At 41.3% G+C, this 21581-nt stretch overlaps 1 protein-coding gene and 1 long non-coding RNA gene across 3 annotated transcripts in view; one reads left to right on the forward strand and one right to left on the reverse strand.

Annotated features, from left to right (window-relative positions):
• SUGCT (succinyl-CoA:glutarate-CoA transferase) overlaps positions 1-21581 on the reverse strand; it is a 714309-nt gene that overhangs the window by 286147 nt on the left and 406581 nt on the right. The gene's annotated exons all lie outside the window — the stretch shown is intronic.
• LOC111090874 lies at positions 11534-15431 on the forward strand. The gene is made up of 3 exons (XR_005373117.1): positions 11534-11786; positions 12311-12652; positions 14377-15431. It is a non-coding gene; the product is annotated as an uncharacterized LOC111090874 (long non-coding RNA).

Consider the following 21581-nt stretch of genomic DNA (forward strand, 5'->3'; position numbering starts at 1 on the left):
TAGAGAGACAGAGAGAGAGAAAACAAGTAGGGGGGAGGGGCAGAGGCAGAGGGAGAAGCAGACTCTTCACTGAGCAGGGAGCCTGATTTGGGCTTGTTCCTAGGACCCCAAGATTACAACCAGGACCGCAAGATTATGACTTGAGTAGAAGGTAGATGATCACCCAGGTGCCCCTAGAGGACAGCGTTACAATTCCTACTGTTAGGATTCACTTCCAGTGTGCTCAGCCTCTTCACATTTGTCTCGTACAACTGATCAATATCTGTCGTCCCTCCTTCAAATTTTTCAGAATCTCATCATATCCTACAAGACAAAGTCTAAATTCCTCAGCATGGCAGAAAAACACAGCCACCTACTTTTCAAGTGCTTTCCCCCACCCCCAGGCCATCACACCATCACCAACATCCTGCAACCTTTTATGCTTCACTGCCTCCCAGGAATCAGGCACTTCTCTTGGAAGATCCATTCCTGCCTCTTCTATCTGGTGAATGTGCATTTGCTTTTAGGCTTAAGCATCTACTCCTCTGTGAAGTCTCTGAGCTCTTCCCCTGAGCCCCGGGGTGCTACCCATTATTTCCCTGCTAAACTGTGATGCCCTCCAAGTAGAGCTACCTATCCACTGGGTTATTCCTATCAGAAACCTCAGTCCCAAGCACACCGCCTGGCACATAGTAGATGTTCAATTTGTTTACTGACTACATTTTAAGCCTGAAATGAAGAAAGACATGGACATGATAATTCTTGCCACACCTCAGATGCAATAAATGACTAAATGTTAATGATTAGTGCTACCAATGGGAGGGCAACCCAGTTCTCAAATTTCAGATGAAATATATTCTTCTGTTTCTATTTGAGAGTTCTGAAGGAGATTTTAAGAAAGGGGAGCTGAATTTCCTCATTCCACTTAGAGAAAACCTAAATGAAGTCCTTTTTAAGATTGTTATTTGGCACACCAGCCGTTGGTAGTATAGATGTGCTCATCACGGCATCATGGCATCGCTACAATTCCGTAGCACACTGCTTTTACATACCTAGGCTGAAAGGCTGGTATCTAAGCCTTCCCCATTCATGAGTAATTTCTGAAGGGTATGTGTTCAGTGATAGCACTCCTAAACGAATCCAAGCACAAGGCGATGCTTTAAAGAAAGAACAATGTGGTGATAATCACCATTTAATTTCAAGTGTTGCATATTTGTTTCAACAAATTTCAAAACATTTCCCAAGGGATTTTAAAGAAAGTCACCAAGTATGTTTAACAAAACAACATATGGAATGCTAATTTTGTTGTGATGCTATACTCTAATACAGCAAGAAACAGATTTTTCATAAAATCAGCAGATTTGCAAACACTAATTAAGAAACATTGAAAACTATCAAGGTCAATTTAAAAATCCATTTGAAAACAAATATTCCTAGTCTTGTTAGTTCTAGTAATTTCCCACTAGGGATTTACTGCACATCAACAAACTTTCACCATGCAAGTCTTGCAGTAAAGGTAAATAAATAAAGGTTTACTTTCAATTTTCAATACAAAGCCAAACAGTGGGGGTTTGGAGGGTGGGGTGGAAATAACCAATTTGTCTCTATCAGTATAATCTCTACTCCGGAATCTAAGACCTTTGGGGCATAGGATTTCCACTTAACTTAAGATATATCACTCCTGAGAGACTGCCCAGGAGTTCTGTGGTTGCCATAGGGAATATGCTGCGATGCTGTTAACTCTGTGAGAATAATTCTCTGCCTTGTGTGGAGAGAGCAATTAACCCCCCAAAATTGGTTTGACCAGTAAAACCTTAATGGATGCTTCCCGCTTGCCCTGTGCCCATTTCTTGTTCTGTCTCTGTGTCCATTGGCCATGTCACTGTTTGGCAGGTCCCTCTACCCAAACAGCAGGAGGAATATACATAATTCTCCTTGAATGTATGATGTGTACATGGATATATATGTGGGCATATGCGTGTGCTCAAATTTTTAACCAGTGGGTATTAAGCAAGAATCTACTTGGTCAACCTAGCTACATACTCAGGGCTGCTCATCTCTTGTCAGAGTTAACTCCATGCACATTGAATGAAGAGATATATAATATATACCCTCTCTGGGAACAGATCCACCAGTAACAAACATCACGATGTTTCAAACAGGCTAATTTATAACAAACTCCCCTTTCACCTAAGAACCCTAGACCAATGAATGACAAAAGAGGAGCTGATTGGAATCCAAGTAGCAAAGATTAAAAAAAAATAATAATAATACTGCATGTTTGATTTTTTTTCGTTTTAATAGTTTAACATATAACTGATTTGTCTCTTTATGCCTTTGTCTTGTTCCAGAAAGGACTTAGAGTAGTTTTGCTTGAAATAAGTGTGAGACTGGCTGAATTTGGGAAAGTTATTGCTAAAGGGAATTTGGCCTTTAGTTCCTATTGTATCTCTTTATGATGAAATTGGATGTAAGATGATATACATGTGAGTGGGTCAGTCCTCTGTCCCACAGACCCACAACACTGGACTGGTCAGAAGAAGGCCAAAGAGACTTAAAATAAAGATGTAAAATATAAGAAGTGAAGACAAAGACCTCTCAGTAAATGTCATGAGTGTTCAAACTTGTCAACCAATTCCTAAGGAACACCATCTCATGAGCACATGAACTTTCTTTCCTCCTTACTTCTTTCGTTTCACTTCACTATTTATAATAAAAATGAGAAGGATCCAAGACTATGGGGTGGGAAGAACAATCTTGGCCAATGAGAGACTCTATTAGATTTAATTTACTCTTATGTCTAGGGTTTTTGCTTATAGATACAAACAACACAGCAACTAAGACACCAGACATTGGAAATTTTAAAGCATTATTTATCACAGCACAGTGATTGCCAAATCTAAATTAGAGTCTGTGGGATTTTTAAAAGTTTCTCTTCAGGGGAACGTTTCAGCTCTATGGAGAGGTGTGATACATAAGAAGATGGAGCATCTGGCTGGAGACCAATTTGCCTATGAGCTCAAACCAAGTGAACCCATATGGACAGCTTTTATAAAATCATAAACGGTAAAGCTGAAGAAAACTCTAGGCTCAGACTGCTTTATGGCATCAATAATTACACTTGACTCACTGCACTCATGGGGTTATAACAAATTCTGACTAACCCTAAAGAATTTTCAAATAATCTATTTATTTATTTATGTTTATCCACAGTGTTTTTCCATTTCTCTGCTTTTATTTGGAGGTTTAAAAATTCATGGCTGCTCAAGCACTTTGTTTAGATGCCCATAGACAAGTCATGTGTCCTTCTTTCATGAGAAAAGAAACATTAATGAGACACATATCAAAGTCCCAAAGACAGAATAGGAAGAGCAAAAAGAAAGGCCAGAATTAATGCATCTTCTTTTTACTCTGGTAAAATGTGCATAACGTAAAATTAACCATCTTAACCATTTCCGAGTCTACAATTGCATTATGCACATACATAACGTTATATAATCCTCACCACTCTCTATTTCCCCAATGTTTTCTATCATCCTAAACAGAAACTTTGTATCATTAGACAGTGAGGCTCCACTCTCATTCCTCCCCAGTAACCTGTAGTCTACTTTCTATCTCGATGAATTTGCACATTCTAAGGTACCCCATCTAAGTGGAATCATAAAATATTTGCCCTTTTGTGTCTCGCTTATTCCACCCAGCGTAATGTTTTTGAAGCTCACCCATGTTGTGCATATATCAGAATTTCATTCCTTTTTACAGCTGAAGGATAGTCCATTGTATAGACACTCTGTTCATACATTCATCTGTGATGGACACTTGAGTGGTTCTACTTCATGGCTATTGTAAATAATGCTGCTATGATCGTTGGTATACAAGTATCTTTTTAAATGTTTGCTTTCATTTCTGTGGAATATATACCTACTAGTGGAATTACTGGCCATATGGTAATTCCATGTTTAACTGTTTTTTCTTTTTTTCCCCCATCACCTATGTCAGCTGTCCGCCTACTCATCTCCCCTCTGGCAACCATCAGTTTGTTCTCGATAGTTAAGAGTCTGTTTCTTAGTTTGTGTCTTTTTTTTCTCCCTTGTTTGCTTGTTTCGTTTCTTAAATTTCACAAATGAGTGAGATCATATGGTATTTGTCTTTCTCTGACTGACTTATTTCACTTAGCATTATACTCCCTAGCTCCATCCATGCCGTTGCAAATGGCAAGATTTCATTTTTCTTTTGGCTGAATAATATTCCAATAGACATATGCCACCTCTTCTTTATCCATTCATTAATCAATGCACATTTGAGCTGCTTCCAGAGCTTGGCTATTATAAATAATGCTGCAATAAACATAGGGGTATCCCTTTGAATTAGTGTTTTTGCATTTTCTGGGTAAATAGTAGTGTGATTACTGGGTGGTAGAGTAGCCCTATTTTTAATTTTTTGAGGAACTTCCACATGATTTTCCACAGTGGTCACACCAGTTTGCATTCCCATCAACAATGGACGAAGGTTTCTTTTTCTCCACATTCTCACCAGCACTTGCTCTTTGTGTTGATTTTAGCCATTCTGACAGATGTGAGTTGATGTCTCCTAGTAGTTTTGACTTGCATTTCCCTGATGATACGTGATGTTGAGCATCTTTTCAGGTGCCTGTTGGCCATCTGTTATGTCTTCTTTGAGAAATGTCTGTTCATGTCTTCTGCCCATTTTTTAATTGGATTATTTGCTTTTTGGGTGTTAGGTTGTAATAAGTTCTTTGTAGATTTTGGATACTAGCCCTCTATCAGATATGTCACTGGCAAATATCTTCCTCCATTTCACAGGTTGATTTTTACTTTTGTTGATTATTTCCTTTGCTGCGCAGAAGCTTTTTGTTTTGATGAAGTCCCAATAGTTTATTTTTGCTTTTGTTTCCCTTGCCTGAGGAAACATATCTAAAAATATGTTGTCATGGTCAATATCAGAGAAATTACTGCCTGTGCTCTCTTCTAGGATTTTTATGGTTTCTGGTCTCACATTTAGGTCTTTAATCCATTTTGGGTTTATTTTTGTGTACGGTGAATGAAAGTGATCTAGTTCCATTCTTTTACATGGAGCTTACCAGTTTTCCCAACACCATTTGTTGTGGACACTGTCTTTTTCCAATTGGATATTCATTTCTCTTTTGTAGAATATTAATCATATCATTATGGGTTTATTATTGGGTTTTCTATTCTATTTCATTAATCTATGCATCTGTTTTTATGCCAGGACCATACCATTTTAATTACTACCAGTTTGTAATATAACTTGAAATCTGGAATTATGATACCTCCAGTTTTGTTTTTCTTTTTTAAAGACTGTTTGGGCTATTTGAGGTTTTTTGTGGTTCCATTCAAATTTTAGGATTGTTTGCTCTAGTTCTATGAAAATGCTTTTGATATTTTGATAGGGATTGAATTAAATCTGCAGATAGCTTTGGGTAGTGTAGGCATTTTAATAATAATCGTTCTTCCAACCCATGATCAGCATGGAAGGTCTTTCCATTTCTTTGCATTGTCTTGAATTTCTTTCATCAGTATTTTATAGTTTTCAGATACAAGCCTGACACCTCTTTGGTTAGGTTTATTCTTGGATATTTTATTGTTTTGGGTGCAATTGTAAATGGGATTGTCCATGTTTAACTTTTTGAAAAACTGTTAAACAGTTTTCCATAGCAGCTGTACTATTTTACATTCCCACATTGCATAAGGGTTTCAATTTCTCCATATGTTTACCAACACTTGTTATTTTCCTTTTTGTTTGTTTATACTAGCCATCCTAATGGGTGTGAAATGGTATTTCAGTATGGTTTTGATTTGCATTTCTCTAATGACTAATGATGATGAGCATTTTTCCATGTACTTATAGACCATTTGTCTATCTTTAGAGAAATGTCTATTCAAATCTCTTGCTTATTTTTTGAATTGGATTTTTTTGTTGTTGAGTTGTAGGAGTATTTTTTATATATTCTGGATATTAATCCTTTATCAGATATATGATTTTTAAATATGTTCTCCCCTTCTATGCATTGTCTTTTCACTCTTTTGAGAGTGGTTTTTGATGTATAAAAGCTTTTAATTTTGATGAAGTCTATTTTATCTATTTTTTTTCTTTTACTGTCTGTATTTTTAGAATCATGTCCAAAAAAATAATCACTGCCAAAACTAAAGTCACAGAGATTTTCTCCTATTTTTTTTCAGACAGTATTATAGTAGTAGGTCTCACATTTAAGGGGTTTGATCCACTCTGAGTTAATTTTTGTATATAGTGTAAGCTTTTGTAAGTGGATATTCAATATTTTGGTTGAAAAGACTTCCTTCCCAAAGGTCTTGGGACCTTTGCTGAAAATCAATTGGCTACACATATAAGGGTTTATTTCATATATGAAGGACAGCCACGAAATGTCTGATCTTATACCAGTACCACACTGTTTTGATTACTATAGCTTTGTAATAAATTTTGAGACTGGGAAGTGTGAGTCCTCCAATTTCATCCTTCTTTTTCAAGATTATTTTGGCTATTCAGAGTTCCTTTAGGACTTTATTTATTTTTTAAAATGCCATTGGGATTTTGAAAGGGATTAGACTGAATCCATAGATTACTTTGGTTAGTAGGCTATCTTTGAACTTAATATTTTAAGTTCTTAATATCTTACTTAATATTTACTATCATTGAACATAGTATGTCTTTGATTTACTTATGTTTTAATTTCTGAAAGAAATGAAAATGCATTTATTTTTAATTTGTTTTTACAAGCACTTAATCGGCATTTATTCTATCCCAGGAACTATTCTAAGTGCTTTACAAGTATTAAAGTATTTAATCCTCTTAACACCAGCAAAAAGAACTATTTTAACTCTACTTAATGGATAAAGGAACTGAAACACAAAGAGGTTAAATAATTTGCCCAAGGTCACAGAACTGGTAAGTAGCAGAACTGGGATTTAAACTCGGGTAGTCTGGCTCCAGAGTCCAAGCTCCAACTATGATGTTATATTCCTTTTCAAGCACTCATTAATTCATTAATCATTTATACAATACTTGCCAGCCCTGAGACAAGAGTTCATGTATAAGTGATTTATTCAGGAAGCACTCCCAGGAGAAATCATTGAGGAAGTAAGAAAAACAGGATAGGGAAGGAAAAGATGCCAAAGAAAAATTTGATTTTGAGGGGCACCTGGGTGGCTCAGTGGTTGAACATCTACCTTTGGCTCCGGTTGTGATCCCAGGGTCCTGGGATTGAGTCTCACATCAGGTCCCCGTGGGGAGCCTGCTTCTCCCTCTGCCTATGTCTCTGCCTCTACTGTGTGTCTCTCTCATGAATAAATAAAAATAAAATCTTTAAAAAAAGAGTTTGATTTAGAGTGAAGTCCTTGTTTCAGCCTGATCCTGTGTGAACCTCCACCTCAAAGTGAGGGCTTTAGTACTACTGTACTAGCTGTAGGTCACTCTGCTTGGGGGGGGGGGGCAGTGGTTAAGCTTCCAGACAATTCTAGCTCTTTGGTCTGAGATAAGTGGCTCTAGTAATTCAAGTTTAGTCCTCTAGGGAAAGCTAGAAATTTCTAGCATACAGAAGCTAGAAGATAGATACACAGAGGTGGTGAATTTCCAAGGAGAGGTGGGTAAAGCACCAACAGAACCTAGTGTGAATAAAGCACTAGAGTGAACATTTGAAGAAGTGAAGTAAATGAGACTAATACATTTGCCTTCAAGTAGCAAAGCCAAGATATTCACACTTCCTATAGTGTAGGTGGTGTAACTACTATGAGGGGAAGTAAATTGCTAAGAAATCAGAGAGAAGAGATCATATAACAACTGATTTTGCCCAGGCTGTGGGAGTCATAAAAGATCACTAAAGAAGTGGCATTTAACCTCGGTATTATGAATGGCAAGATTTGGGGAAAGCCTTCAAGATCCATCAAACTATACAAGCAGCCATACAGACGTATGAAGGTACAGAGCATTTTCACAACCAGCTAGTGTTCAGCAATGCCTAACTTCCAAATATAATGAGTTCTCCTCAAAAAAGTGTCTAGAAGTGCAAAATCTCAGCCCTCAACCCTGGACCTAAATCAGACACTCAGGGATGGAGTCTGGCAGTCTATTTCAATAACACCCTGCAGGTGACCGTGGGCATGCTCAAGCTGGCATGGGCACAACATGTTCTATCACCACCTTGACTACCGCCCAAAGGAAGCTCATCTGAACTGCATGTGCACAGACTATCAGTGACTCTGCTGCTTGCCCAGCACCACACTCCCTTACTCCCTCTCTTGAGCGAGTAACAGCAAGGGATAAAAGAGGATCTTGGCCTAGAAGAAGGGACAGCCATGGCAGAAAGCAGCCTCTTGTGACCTACAAACTTGATGTTCAGATGATGCAGAAATCCACAAGGCAACTTCAGTGAAAAAAAAAAAAAAATGACAGAGGAACAATTTCGGTGATCAGAGGAGAGAGCGTGGATCGCCATGGGGGTCTACCTCCCTCTCCACCTCCTGGAAATTTTATAAGTTCTTACTCCTTCTCCCTCCTTGAGAACTGGGGCAGCTCCAGGGGCTCACAATACTCAGAAAATGACAGGCTAACAGTTTATGCCAACAGGAGTTGAGGAAAACCAGCACCACCATAGTTTGAAAATTTTATATCAAACACTGTATGAAAGACCAGATAATTCCCATAAACAAATGGTTTAGAAGTGACCATAAATAGATACCTTATAAAAGTAGGGGGTGCCTTGGTGGCTCAGTCAGTCAAGCATCTATCTGACTCTTGATTTTGGCTCAGATCATCATCTCAGGGTCATAAGATCAGTCCCATGTGGGGCTCCATGCTGGGCATGGAGCCTGCTTAAGATTCTCTCTCTCCCGGACGCCCTGGTGGCTCAGCGGTTTAGCATTGCCTTCAGCCCAGGGCATGATCCTGGAGACCCGGGATCGAGTCCCATGTCAGGCTCCCTGCATGGAGCCTGCTTCTCCCTCTGCCTGTGTCTCTACCTCTCTCTCTCTCTCTCTCTCACTCTCTCTCTCTCTCTCTCAAATAAATAAATAAAATCTTAAAAAAAAAAAAGATTCTTTCTCTCCCTCTCCCTCTGCCTATTCCCTGCCCTCTCTCCCTCAGTCCCTCTCCCCCCAAAATAATAATAGTAATAATAATATATAAACATATGCTTTAGGAAAGAATAGCATAGTTTAGTGGAACAGGATATGCAGAAAAGAATCATGGAAATATGATTTAGGGGATAAGCATCCTAGGTCAGGAGGAGGAAGCATTAGGCCTGGCCATGAAATGAACCTTTAGGTAAGTGTCTCTGGCAAGGTATGCAAAGAGAATTAGACAGAAGAGACCCTGGAAGAAGGGAAATCCCTTGGGAGCCTCAGAAGTGGAACTGTAGAAAGGTAGAAAAATATACAAGAAATTCTAGAGATAAAAATTGCCAAATATTTAACTTGGGAAAAACAAGGGAACATTTTTCTGCAGACTGTACATATCATTAATGTGATACAACTTCTCTACAAACGTCTGATTTCTTGCTGAAACAGAAAATTCATTCTTACCTGCAGAACAATGGTCATTAAAACTATCCCCACAGCAAAGCATAGTACAGAGAAGCTGGAACCATACGAACGGTACTTAAGTCTCATATTTACCATAGACGGGTTCTTGAAACATGGACAAGCTAAATGACTCCAGGTGTCCTTAAGACACATGCATGCAGTCACACTTTTATCTTAAACCTACAGTTACATTCACTGTCTTGAGAAGTTGGCAGGTCATATCAACGAATATATTCGTTGGCATGCCACTAAACTCTCCAGATCAGTTGTTAGAATAGATTTAGAAAAACCACTCACTCTCAGACTTAGACATTGTTTTATTATCAGCCCATCATAAGAAAGTTAACATCTGGGCACCTGGGTGGCTCAGCGGTTGAGCATCTGCCTTTGGCTCAGGGTGTGATCCCAGGGTCCTGGGATGGAGTCCTGCATCGGGCTCCCTGAAGGGAGCCTGCTTCTCTGCCTCTCTCTGTGTGTCTCTCAGGAATAAATAAATAAAATCTTTAAAAAAAGAGAAAGTTAAGCTAAGCTCTGCTTAGCTTTTGTAATTTACTAATAATAGCAAATATTTAATGAGTGCTTACTATTTGCCAGCCACTCGGCTCCTTACATTATATATATATATATATTTTTTTAATTATTTAATTATTTATTTATTTTTTTGCTTAGACACAGGGAATTAAATGAACTTCCAGAGGTTACACAGCTTTTAAGAAGCAAAGCCAGGATGCAAATCCACATACGCCAACTCCAGGACCAGAGTTCATAGCACTAAGCCATGTCTCTTCATCCTTTATGTCTTTTAATTTAATCCTTTTAAAAACCTTTTGTGGTATTCATTAGTATCCTCATTTTATTTTTTTTAACTAAAAAAATTATTTATTTATTTATTTATTTATTTGAGAGTGAGAGAGAATGAGAGAGAGCATGAGCTGGGGTGAGGGGGTCAAAGGAGAAGTAACTCTCTGCTGAGCAGGAAACCAGATATGGGACTCGATCCCCGAACTCCAGGGTCATGACCTGAGCTGAAGGCAGATGCTTAACCAGCAGAGCCACCCAGGTGCCCCAGTATCCCCATTTTACAGGTGAGGAATATGAGACCCAGAGAAGTTAAGTGTCCAGTTCAGCAAGACTCCACCAGGAAGATCTAACCCGAACAGTCAGAATCCCAGGGCAGTGCTGTCCCACGACCTAGTATGGTGCTCACTGACTGGGATCATCCTCAGTATTTCCAAAACATACCAGCATTCTCTGAGAAAGAAAACAGAGCATTTGAAATGCAGCACAGCCAACAACACAGACGTTCTGTTCAAGGGCAAGCGTGCATGCGTACACACACAAACGTGGCAGCTTAGCAAAGGTGACAGGAGCGTGGCAAGAGTCTCCACTTCAGCTGTCCACTACCAGTTAGTGCTACACCAGTCTGTGTGGGAGGGTGTGGGTAGACATACGTAGCTGCAGATCTCTACAGATATAGATGAATACAGAGATCCCTATCTTCAGAAAGGGATCAGCATAATCACATGGACCAGCTGTGATGTCTGCAAGTCCGGGGAGGAATTGTCATCTGTTATAAAACATAATCAATCATATTGATAAAGAAAACACTGGGCATTTCCAATGGCTTTCAGCGAGAGCTGCATTGTTCAACCTCGGCCTTCCAGGCTTGTTAGTTCCATATGAGGTGCTATCGCAGAGGCAACATGAATCTAGGTAAGAAGCATCGAAATTCTGCCAACCACAATTTGTGTTATTTCTCTCAAAGAATTACTTCTCTTGGTCAATTCCCAGTTATTCCCTAACTCTTAAACTACATCCCCAGTCCGTGTGTCCCCTTCGTTAGGGCCCCAATATTCACTTTGCAGAGAGGGAGTGTAAGTACAGCATGACAGAAGCAAACTCAGAACGCTGCGAGGTAGCTTTGAAAAGCCTGCCACACGAGCCCAAAGGTAATTCTTACCTGTCCCATCACCTCCGCAAGTTACTGGGGCCGTTATGAACGTTGGTTGTCAGTACTGTTGGAAGCTACATGCATTCCGGAAGCCCCCTATCCTCCACCCACAGCATAGGCGGGGATCACTGGGCCCCCTCTCCTCTCCGGGGAAGGGCCAGCATCACCCCAGGCCCGGCCCGGGGAAGGGGCAGATGTGAGCTCTGCCCGGTGCAGAGGCTGCAATCATGGCCACAGCTTCGGATAAACAGACATCAGCATGTCCCAAATCCTGTGATTAGGTCAGGAAATTGCAAATCCCTGAACCAATTGATTAATATGAGTATGGTGGGTTCAGGAAACCCAGCGGGGGTGGGGGGTTGGAAGCGGCTGTGGGTGAAACTCTCCTTAAACATAATCTGTCTTTTCCCTTCTCTGCCTCCGGGGAGAGTGCGATGGAGGCTGTTGCCCTGGTAGCAGCTGCGTTTGGGCCAAGTTCGAGGTCACCCTTCACGGAGCCTCTTGCACTTTGATCTTGGCCCTGCTGTCAACGGGAAGGAGAGGCGCGAGCCCAGCAGGGCCCCGGCGCGTGGCAGTGGGACAGCTGGACCGGGCCCTGCGGGCCACCCGCCCTGGGGACCGAGGAGGTGCGAGCCCCCCCAGGCAGCCCGGCCAGGCCCACAGGGGATGGATTCAAGAATCGGGGACTTCCAAGGAAGGGCAGCCAGGAAATGGTTACAAATTAGAAAAAGAAAGAGGAATCCAGGGCAGAGGGGCCTCTCCTGCCACAGTAATAAAAGCAACTTCCTCTTTACCCTAATTGCAGAACCACAGGGCGAAATTCTCTCCATATGAAATTCCTTACGAGTCACCGGCTGCACTAAACCGCCGCCTGTCCCCGTCGATGTATTCACAGCCTCGCCGCCCAGAAACAGATGTGACCGCTTTGCTATCAGGCTGTCAAGGGAAAGTGTCGATGTGACATGGGAAACAGTGACCTATGACCTCTTGGGAACAGCTCCCAAGCGTCTCATCGAAGCTTTTTGTTCTTGGGCCCTCTGGATCCTTCGAGGCTGCGGGGGCTCTCCAAGATCGCGCAGCTCAAGGTTAAGGATCGTGATAGACTCTGTCATCGAGCAGAGAGTGGCGTCTCGCGGCTTGCACACAGGTGCGAGGCTGGCCCGAGGCCGCTTCCGTGGTCCAGGCCTTCTGTCTGTGCTCAGGCTGGCTGACGGGGCCTGCAACCTGCCCCGCTGCAGAGCGCTGCCCGGCCTGGGTCAGAATGACTGACACTCTCATCTGGGTTTTCTAGATGACGTGTCCATGTCTGGGTCATGGCACCCGTCCTAGCACCCTGTAATCATGCATACTGACGTTCGTCCCTCCGACCAAACTGGCTCCCTGTGGTCAGCGAGGGGGCCTTCTAACTGCCTCACATCCACAGAACCGAGCACATGTGTTCTGTGAACAAATAAATACACTTCAGTCCGGATTGTCGATATGTATTACGGCCTAGCACGATGTCCTGGCTGACATTGTACACTTCCTCATGATTTCACTAAGCCACTTCAATAAGCCATTTCATTTCATTTGAAATCAGATAAAATAAAATAAGTTTTAAAGTTATATACAAGTATAGGCTGAACATATTTATAGACGTGATGGTATTCCTAGTAGCATTTGGCCTGGAAGTCGGTTCTCTCCCGCAAAGGGGTAGGATAGGGTGGCCCAGGTGGCTCAGAGGTTTAGCGCCTTCCTTTGGTCCAGGGCATGATCCTGGAGTCCCAGGATCGAGTCTCATGTCAGGCTCCCAGCATGGAGCCTGCTTCTCCCTCTGCCTGTGTCTCTGCCTCTCTCTCTCTCTCTCTCATAAATAAATAAATAAATAAATAAATAAATAAATAAATAAATAAGTAAAATCTTTAAAAACAAACAAAAAAAAAGAGGTAGTATATTCTGAGCGAATATAAATAAAATTTTATATTCGGCAGAAACTGAGTTGTCTTTGGTAGCAGAAAGCAGCTTTCAACACAAAGGCCAGAACCCTCGCTGAGGGTTTAAAGTTTTTTTTTTTTTTTAATTTTTATTTATTTATGATAGTCACACAGAGAGAGAGAGGCAGAGACACAGGCAGAGGGAGAAGCAGGCTCCATGCACCGGGAGCCCGACGTGGGATTCGATCCCGGGTCTCCAGGATTGCACCCTGGGCCAAAGGCAGGTGCTAAACCGCTGTGCCACCCAGGGATCCCAAGGGTTTAACCAAAGTGGGAGGAGGAGTGGGTGGATGCAGAGGGGAGTTGCAGAGTGAGGAAAAGGAGAACAAGAAAGTTGTAATCCATAAAAACAAAAGTGGCCCAAGAGAACAATCCAGAGGGGGTCCTGAGGGTGCCCACCAGCCCAACAGCATGCCCACTTGAATGCAGAGGACCTGGGAAGGGCTTGGTGAGGGCCTCTGAGCACCAGGTCTGTGCAAAGACATGGACACTGGCCGAAGAGAGGCATGGAGCTGGCTGCCAAGGGAATAGAAAAACCACAAAAGAGAAAAAGGAAGCAGGCGAAATGAGTCAAAGAGAAAGCAGGAAGAAAGAGAAGGGCCCCTGTAAGACTTTCTAGCCAGGAGAGCTCTAGTAATGTAGTAAATGGGTCCTGAGGACAGAGGTGAAATGTGTGCGAACCTGGGAAGACAGAAGAGAGGGCGAGAGAGGGATGGAAAGGGGAGAGAGAGCCATGGTATCTTAGCAAGGGAGAGCTTCCCCAGGAAGTTGAAACTGAGGGCCAAGAAGAAGTATATCTGTATAGTTGTATTTGTACCGGTCATGCAGTCAAGTCTTAACTGTTTTCTCCACAGTGTATGATTACACAGTGCTCAGACAAATCTGTGTTGTTTTTAAGTCTCAGAACAAGACCCTGTGAGGACATCATTACAGCAAATGTGAGCAGGAGCTGTTCTCCACCCAAGCAGGAATGGACAGCTCTTGATTGGATCTGCATCTCTTCCTGCCTTCCTGTCAAAAGAGACCAGATGGAGAAGAGAGAAGATCCTATTCACAAAAACAAATCCAAACTCATCAAGGACTAGGTATTGAAGAGAAGATGAATCTGGACTGCTAGAGATCAGGAATACTGAATGACACTAGCACCACTGATGACAGTAGTAACATGGCCTCCTATAAAGAGATATGACCAACGGCAGAACGGAATAAGAGAGGCACTGACATCTCATAAAGTCACTGGAACATCCAAAGTCACACATAAAATACAAGACAGATGTTTTGTCTTCTTTGAGCAGGAGGCAGGAAAGGGCAGAGGGAGAGAGAGAATCTTAAGCAGGCTCCATACCCAGCATGGAGCCCGACTTGGGGTTCCATCTTAGGACCCCAAGATCATGACCTGAGCCAAAATCGAGAGTTGGTCGCTTAACATACTGAGCCACCTACGTGCCCCAAGGCAGTTTAAATTCCATTGAAATATCTCTTCATCAGGTGGTAAAGCCACACTATAAATAACAATCATGGTTGTGGAGAGTCATCCTAAACTTTTGTTTGTAGACTCCCAATGCGTCTCTCACCTCCGGTGTCTAGCCCCTGCAAGTTATCCTTTGTGACAGGCAGAGTATTAACCTAAGGAATGAACCCAATCATGCCATTCTAGGCTTAACATCCTGTCCCAGAGTTGCTTTCCAATACCTGCAAATGAATTCTGAACTGCTTAGAATGGCACTGAATAATACACAGAAGCAGACTCCAATCTATGTTTTCATTTTTCTTCTTCTCCCATCTTCTCTCTCATCTATTTTCTCCCCACTACACTAGACCCTTCAATGTTCTAGAAACAAACATGTTCAGATGTTTATACTGCTTCTCCATGCTATCCTCAACACTTAGAATTCACTTGCTGCTACTCACACACCAATATCCTACTTATCTCTCAAGGCCCTGCTCCCGTGTCCTTTTTTCTCTCTCTTTTTTAAAAGATTTTATGTATTTATTAATGAAGAAACAGAGAGAGAGAGAGAGAGATGGGGGGGGAGAGGGAGGCAGAGACACAGGCAGAGGGAGAAGCAGGCTCCATGCAGGGAGCCCAACATGGGACTCGATCCCGGGTCTCCAGGATCACACCCTGGGCTGAAGGCGGCGCTAAACCGCTGGGCCACCCAGACTGCCCCTGTGTCCTTTTCTCAATGAATCTTTCCTTGATCCTTTTAGTCACTGTAATTTTTCCTTCTTACATATTTGAATTATGTTAATGCCCAATTGCATCATCTTGGGAAACTGACATACCAAGCAGCTGTCTGTGTCCAAATCCCTAGCTGGATAGTAAACTCCTCAGGCAGAGTCTTACCTACCACTTATGTGTTTTCCTCCTAAACAAAGTTTCAGACTACCCTTGCATTTCTTTAATGCTCCCTCTAATCTCATATTCAATTTAAATTTCATGACTATTCCAGGGCCTATTAGTGTTTATTCATAATTATCAGAAAGAAGTTCTATTTTTAGAATGTGATATTTTCTATCCATAATTTATAATCAAGTCTACAGAAAGTCTAGATCATCTGACCAAATATCAAATAAAAGTCCAAACCATAAAGTGGCAGTGACTGTCATATTCACAAAGGGCAACATCCATGGCATTCATTAAATGGAATAACTCTGTCATATAACCTCACACCAGGGCAAGCACAAGAGTGCCCTAAATAATTTTTTATCTATTATATATTACCTAGGTTGTTCGCTGTATGTTTAGATGTAGAAAGCGTCTCTTGTGCTTCGCTGCACCCTCAAACGTGACCATTGTAATAATCTACACAAAGTACTCAATAATATGTGTCAAATGATGGAAAGATCGAGAAAGTCAATATTTACATTTAATTGGTGAGCTACCAAATTTTCAAGGCTGATAGGAACTATATAATTTCTTTAGATTTTAGCCTATTCAACTAAAAATAGTCTAACAACCCACAGCACATTTTATTAACACCCCAAATCAGTTACATGACTATATGTTTATATCTTTATATGAAAATATAAAATATGATTCTCCCCTTCAAGAAGCTGATAGCTTATCTGGAGGACTAAAATAATACATGTGAAAAAGTAAAAAATATAAGACAGTATAAAACCGAGGTCACTAAATTAAAAGATTGGTTTTAGAAAGTTGTAGAAAACATAAGATGAGAAGCTGAAAATGAGGCAAAATAATTTTATTTTTATTTTTATTTTTTTAAATTTTTTATTTATTTATGATAGTCACAGAGAGAGAGAAAGAGAGAGAGAGGCAGAGACACAGGCAGAGGGAGAAGCAGGCTCCACGCACCGGGAGCCCGACGTGGGATTCGATCCCGGGTCTCCAGGATCACGCCCTGGGCCAAAGGCAGGCGCCAAACCGCTGCGCCACCCAGGGATCCCGAGGCAAAATAATTTTAAAGTTAATGTGATCAGGAAAATAAAAATTCACCTGTTTTTAATAAAAGAATAATTAGACATCTATGCAAGGCTGCATGTACAAAGTAGTGTCTCAGCATAAAATGGAAATTATCTTAGTATCCAATCCTGAATTAGTTAACAAATTATGGACCATTCATAAAGCAAATATTGCAACATGATTAAAAATATTCCTTTCCTAGGTGTATGAATGAAAAAATAATAATATTCTTATATTATATTATATAATGAATATTATATATATTTATAAAACTATTATATGAGTATTATATATATTTTATATAATATATATATAATGAGTATTATATATATTTTATAGAACTATATACAGAGAAGTCTAAAAAGCTATAGAGCTATACCTCAGACTCTTGAATGAAGGAACACATTTACTTCCTTCTTTTGCTTATCTCTATCATCTGCATTTTTTATGATAAACATGTATTTATTTTATAACAGAAATAAATACTAAAAGACTTTCTTAGTGCCTCAGAGCAATTTGGCATTCAGAAGTCAGCCTTCCCTTCTCTTCTCTCCGTGTCCAAAAGATGATAAAATAAGATTAAATCCAAGAAGGAGTTTTGAAATGAATAAAAAGCTCTAGTAAAAAGACAAAAAAGAAGACATAGCTATTATACCTTTGTAAGGAAAGCATGATGGTTAATTTTATGTGTCAACTTTACTGGGCCATGAGGTTCCCAGATACTTGGTCAAACCTTAACGTGTGTATGTCTGTGAGGATGTTTTTGGATGGTATTAACATTTGGATTCATAGACTAAACAATATCTATGTGATGGCTGGGTCACCACCCTAATGTGGTGGCCCTCATCCAGTCAACAGAAGGTCTGAATAGAACAAAAACGCTGAGCAAAGGGAGAGCTTCACCAGTCTGAGTGTTTGAGCTGGGACATTGGTCTTCTCGTGCCCTCAGACTGGACCCTGCACCTTGGTTCTCTTGGTTCTTGGACCTTCAGACTCAGACCATAACTATACCACTGCTCCTCCTGGGGGCTTGTGCAAGTGTATGTATATGTGTCTCCTTCTGGTTCTGTTTCTCCACAGAACCCTAATACAGAAGGAATTCTTGATAAGAAATAGGTTTGAAGAAGGTCCATCTGATACTGGTGTGTAGGACAGACTGCAGTGGGGGAAGCCTAAAGGGTCAGAATCCAGCCAGAAAGACACTTCAGAAATCATTCAGAAATTGGGCAAAAAGGATGAGGGGATGACCAGGGGTGGAGTCAGGGGGAGAGGACAGCTCTGGTGCTCTGAGGATCAACAGGGTTGAGTTCTAATCCCAGCTGAGCTATTATGCCCTGCAGTGAGTAAGTCACTTCCCTCTCCAAGCCTCTGGTTCTTCAACTATAAAATGAGTTGTTACCAGAAATCCTCCAGGGTCCTTTTCCATTCTATAAATCTGAGGCTCTATTATCAATACAAAACAATACTTAGATGCTTTTACTCAAACTGCGAATACATTGGCTTCACTTTGTTCTTATACTACGCTGACTATTCCACCAGTGCTCAATAAATAATACATTAAGCAAGTTCTTTTGGACATGACGGTTTAATTGTAAGGCCTGAAAATGCCCTGCCTCTTGGCAAAGTCTTTGCAATATCAATTACTTTATTCACTTAGCAAACATTTAAAGGAAAAATGGCCACGTTACTTTGAAACAGGCCCGTTTTAATCTAATTCTCTTTCTTAACCATGGAAAAAGTCAATTTATGACTTTTCATATCAGATAATTTATTTATAATGAAACATTAAGTAACTTCAGCACTTGGTGCAATTTGAGGATATTGCACGGGGGTTAAATGAGGTTCCAGTAAAGCAGACAGTGGTGCCAGTTTAATATGTGGGCATACCCTTACCATAGGTCTGCTATGTACAGTGGTTACCTATACCTGAGTCTAAGACATCCTAGAAAGAGAGAACCTCGTTAACTTTATTTCAAACAGAAATCTCATGTCAAAGTTGGGAGACACCTTATTTGAGTACTGTACTTGAAGATTAACTTCCTGGATGTTGAAATTCCTGTGATCCATATGATACATGATGCTGGGGTTTCACAGGTATAGATGGCTAATCCCAGCTGATCAAGTTAAGGCAACTTAGCCACAAATCACTAGGTCACAGAAGATGTACTAAGCCCACAGAGAGAATATTGCCTCAACCACACTCACCAACTCCATCTCTACCCTAGTCGTACAGTTCTCTGGATACTGCTCCAGTCAGAAGTTTGAAAGAACAAACCCATGTTTCTTCTGAGGCTAGCATACTTAGTTATTCTCTGTATGCCTGTAAAAATCAACAGAAAAAAGGAAAGAAGAAAAAAGGAGAGCACGCCAAATCTCCTTTCAGCCCGAGGTCTGATCTCTTAGAACCTGGACGCATGGACCAGCTCTTACTTTCACAAAATCCATTTCCTTCCTGTGTCTTGGGTTCTTTTTACAATTAAACCTGGATCTAACAGCATTTAATGTCCTGAAGCTTTCAGGTAAGGCCATATTTTACATCGTATTTTATTTCTGGTCTTGGCAGTAGACTTGGAATTAGCTATTAAGTCCAGATTTCTCCTCTGGTCAACTCCAGGAAAAAGTACAATAGAGAAGGAAAGAAAGAGCCAGAGACCTTGACCAACAGGAACTATATGAAACCAAAGGAAAAGAATTCCACTTGTGTTCCAATAGGAAAGAAAACCGGCAAAGTCAACATTTCCATTATCAGACGAGAACTTCTTCCAGTAGAGGGGCTCCATGGTAAGCCTTCCATGGACTTTGATCCAGGAATACCCAAAGGGTCATGATTCCTTTCAACTTTACCTTCTCAGTCCATGCTGTTAATTGAGGTTTATGAGATCTAACCTATTATTTCTAAAGAGGGAGGAAATTTAAAAAAAAAAAAAAGAATTTGTTCCTCAAATATCTGGTTCTCCATCCCCACCTGCCTTCATTTATAAAGCAACCCATCTAAATCTCCCAGGCTATTTTTCCACAGGCTTGTTTATAATGTGGTAATGATTATGCTAATACCAGCTGGGAATACATCGATGTGGACAAGTTGTGTGAGTGTGTCGGGGTGGGGGAGGGCCACATAAGCGCGCAAGGAGAACTCTTCAATAAAATTATAGTACATGTGTAGCCCTATTTCCATATTTACTGGTTTGTTGTAAGCTCCTTCTCAAATGGGAAATAGACCATGTCTCCTTTGCAGAGGGATAGTTATTGAATAACGAAGACCATGTGTTCTGCTATGTCTTATTCATCTGAGTGCTCTGCAGCAATTTTCTAAACCAAATTAATAACAGTATCCTAAACTTATTTCCCCAGTGAGAACTTCTGGCTACTAACGGTGTCAATATGCGCACCTAGCTGTCCCCAAGAGCACAGGTTATCGCCATGCAACCGAGTGCACAATGGCATCCGAGCGAGGAGAATGCAGCTTTCACGGTTTGCGGGAGCAAACAGACACCTTCTAATTAAATGAGATTGTTTACCCGAGCAACAGAGTATTACATCACTTTCCCTACAAAAGGGACGAAGAATGTGAAAATTCAGAAAAGACAGATAGTTGTGTAATGTGGAGCTTGTCACCAGAGTCAGCTTCAGCGTAATCAAATGCACATGGAAAGCCCTTGCAGCAGGCCCACTGGAGCAGGGCCTGCCCTCGGCCTGGGCCTGGGCGGGAGGGCGTGCATGTCTCCGAAGGCAGTGATCCCTCTCCTTCGCTCACACACCCACTTGCAGCCCGGGGAGCTTCAAATAGCACCGCCCAGATGTGTCTGCGGATGCTGGGGGCACAGAGGCAGAGGCTGGCAGCGGGCCTCCTGTGCGCTCGGGGACGAAGACAGCATCTCCTTCCCACCGGTCAAGAGAAGGCCCGTCCCAGCGACAGCCGAGCCCGGGGAACCTGGCGTGGCTGCAAAGGGCTCTCCTCCACGTTTGTTGCCCACCAGCCTCACCGACGGGCTGATAAACTGCAAACAGAGACAACACAATTCTGGTAGCAAACGGATCACCCAAAGGATGTTTTCCTGATTTTTCGGCAACTTGATTATAAATTACAGTACCTCCCTCAGCAAGGATGATTTTTTTTTTTTTTTTTTTTTTTTGCCCCATCCACATGAGGGCATTTTTCTGTACCCATACTGGAAACAGATTCCTTCACCCCAACAAAACTGGCAACGAATGTAACACACTCATATTTCAAATATGGTATTTCTGTTCCCAGTCCAATATATAGACCTATATGCTTATTATTAAAGCACACTCTATAAAGTCCCTACTGGGGGTGGGGGACGGATTTTTACTTCCACTTGGACATCACCACTAAAACATTCTATTCAGTCGCTGGCATGTTCACTCCCTCCAAGTAAAAATGCTTTCTGGTGTTTCTGATATAAACTTAGGAAGTTCATTAGAATTCACACATGAAAAATCTCTTTAACGGTTGGAATCAGAAGTGGTAAGAGTTAACGGTCCGGCCCGGCAGATAAACTTTTGCAGGTTTCCATCTGAAAGTCATAACATAACCTTTCATTCTGTGTGTCATTGGTACAGAAGGTTTTTCAAGGCAGAGCTCTTCGGCCTGCAAGATGTTAACCAGATGTACCGTAGAGTCTTCCAGGTCTAAACTATGAGGAGTCTGGGTGCAG

Source organism: Canis lupus, chromosome 18, assembly GCF_011100685.1.
Source record: "Canis lupus familiaris isolate Mischka breed German Shepherd chromosome 18, alternate assembly UU_Cfam_GSD_1.0, whole genome shotgun sequence".
NCBI classification, from domain to species: domain Eukaryota; kingdom Metazoa; phylum Chordata; class Mammalia; order Carnivora; family Canidae; genus Canis; species Canis lupus.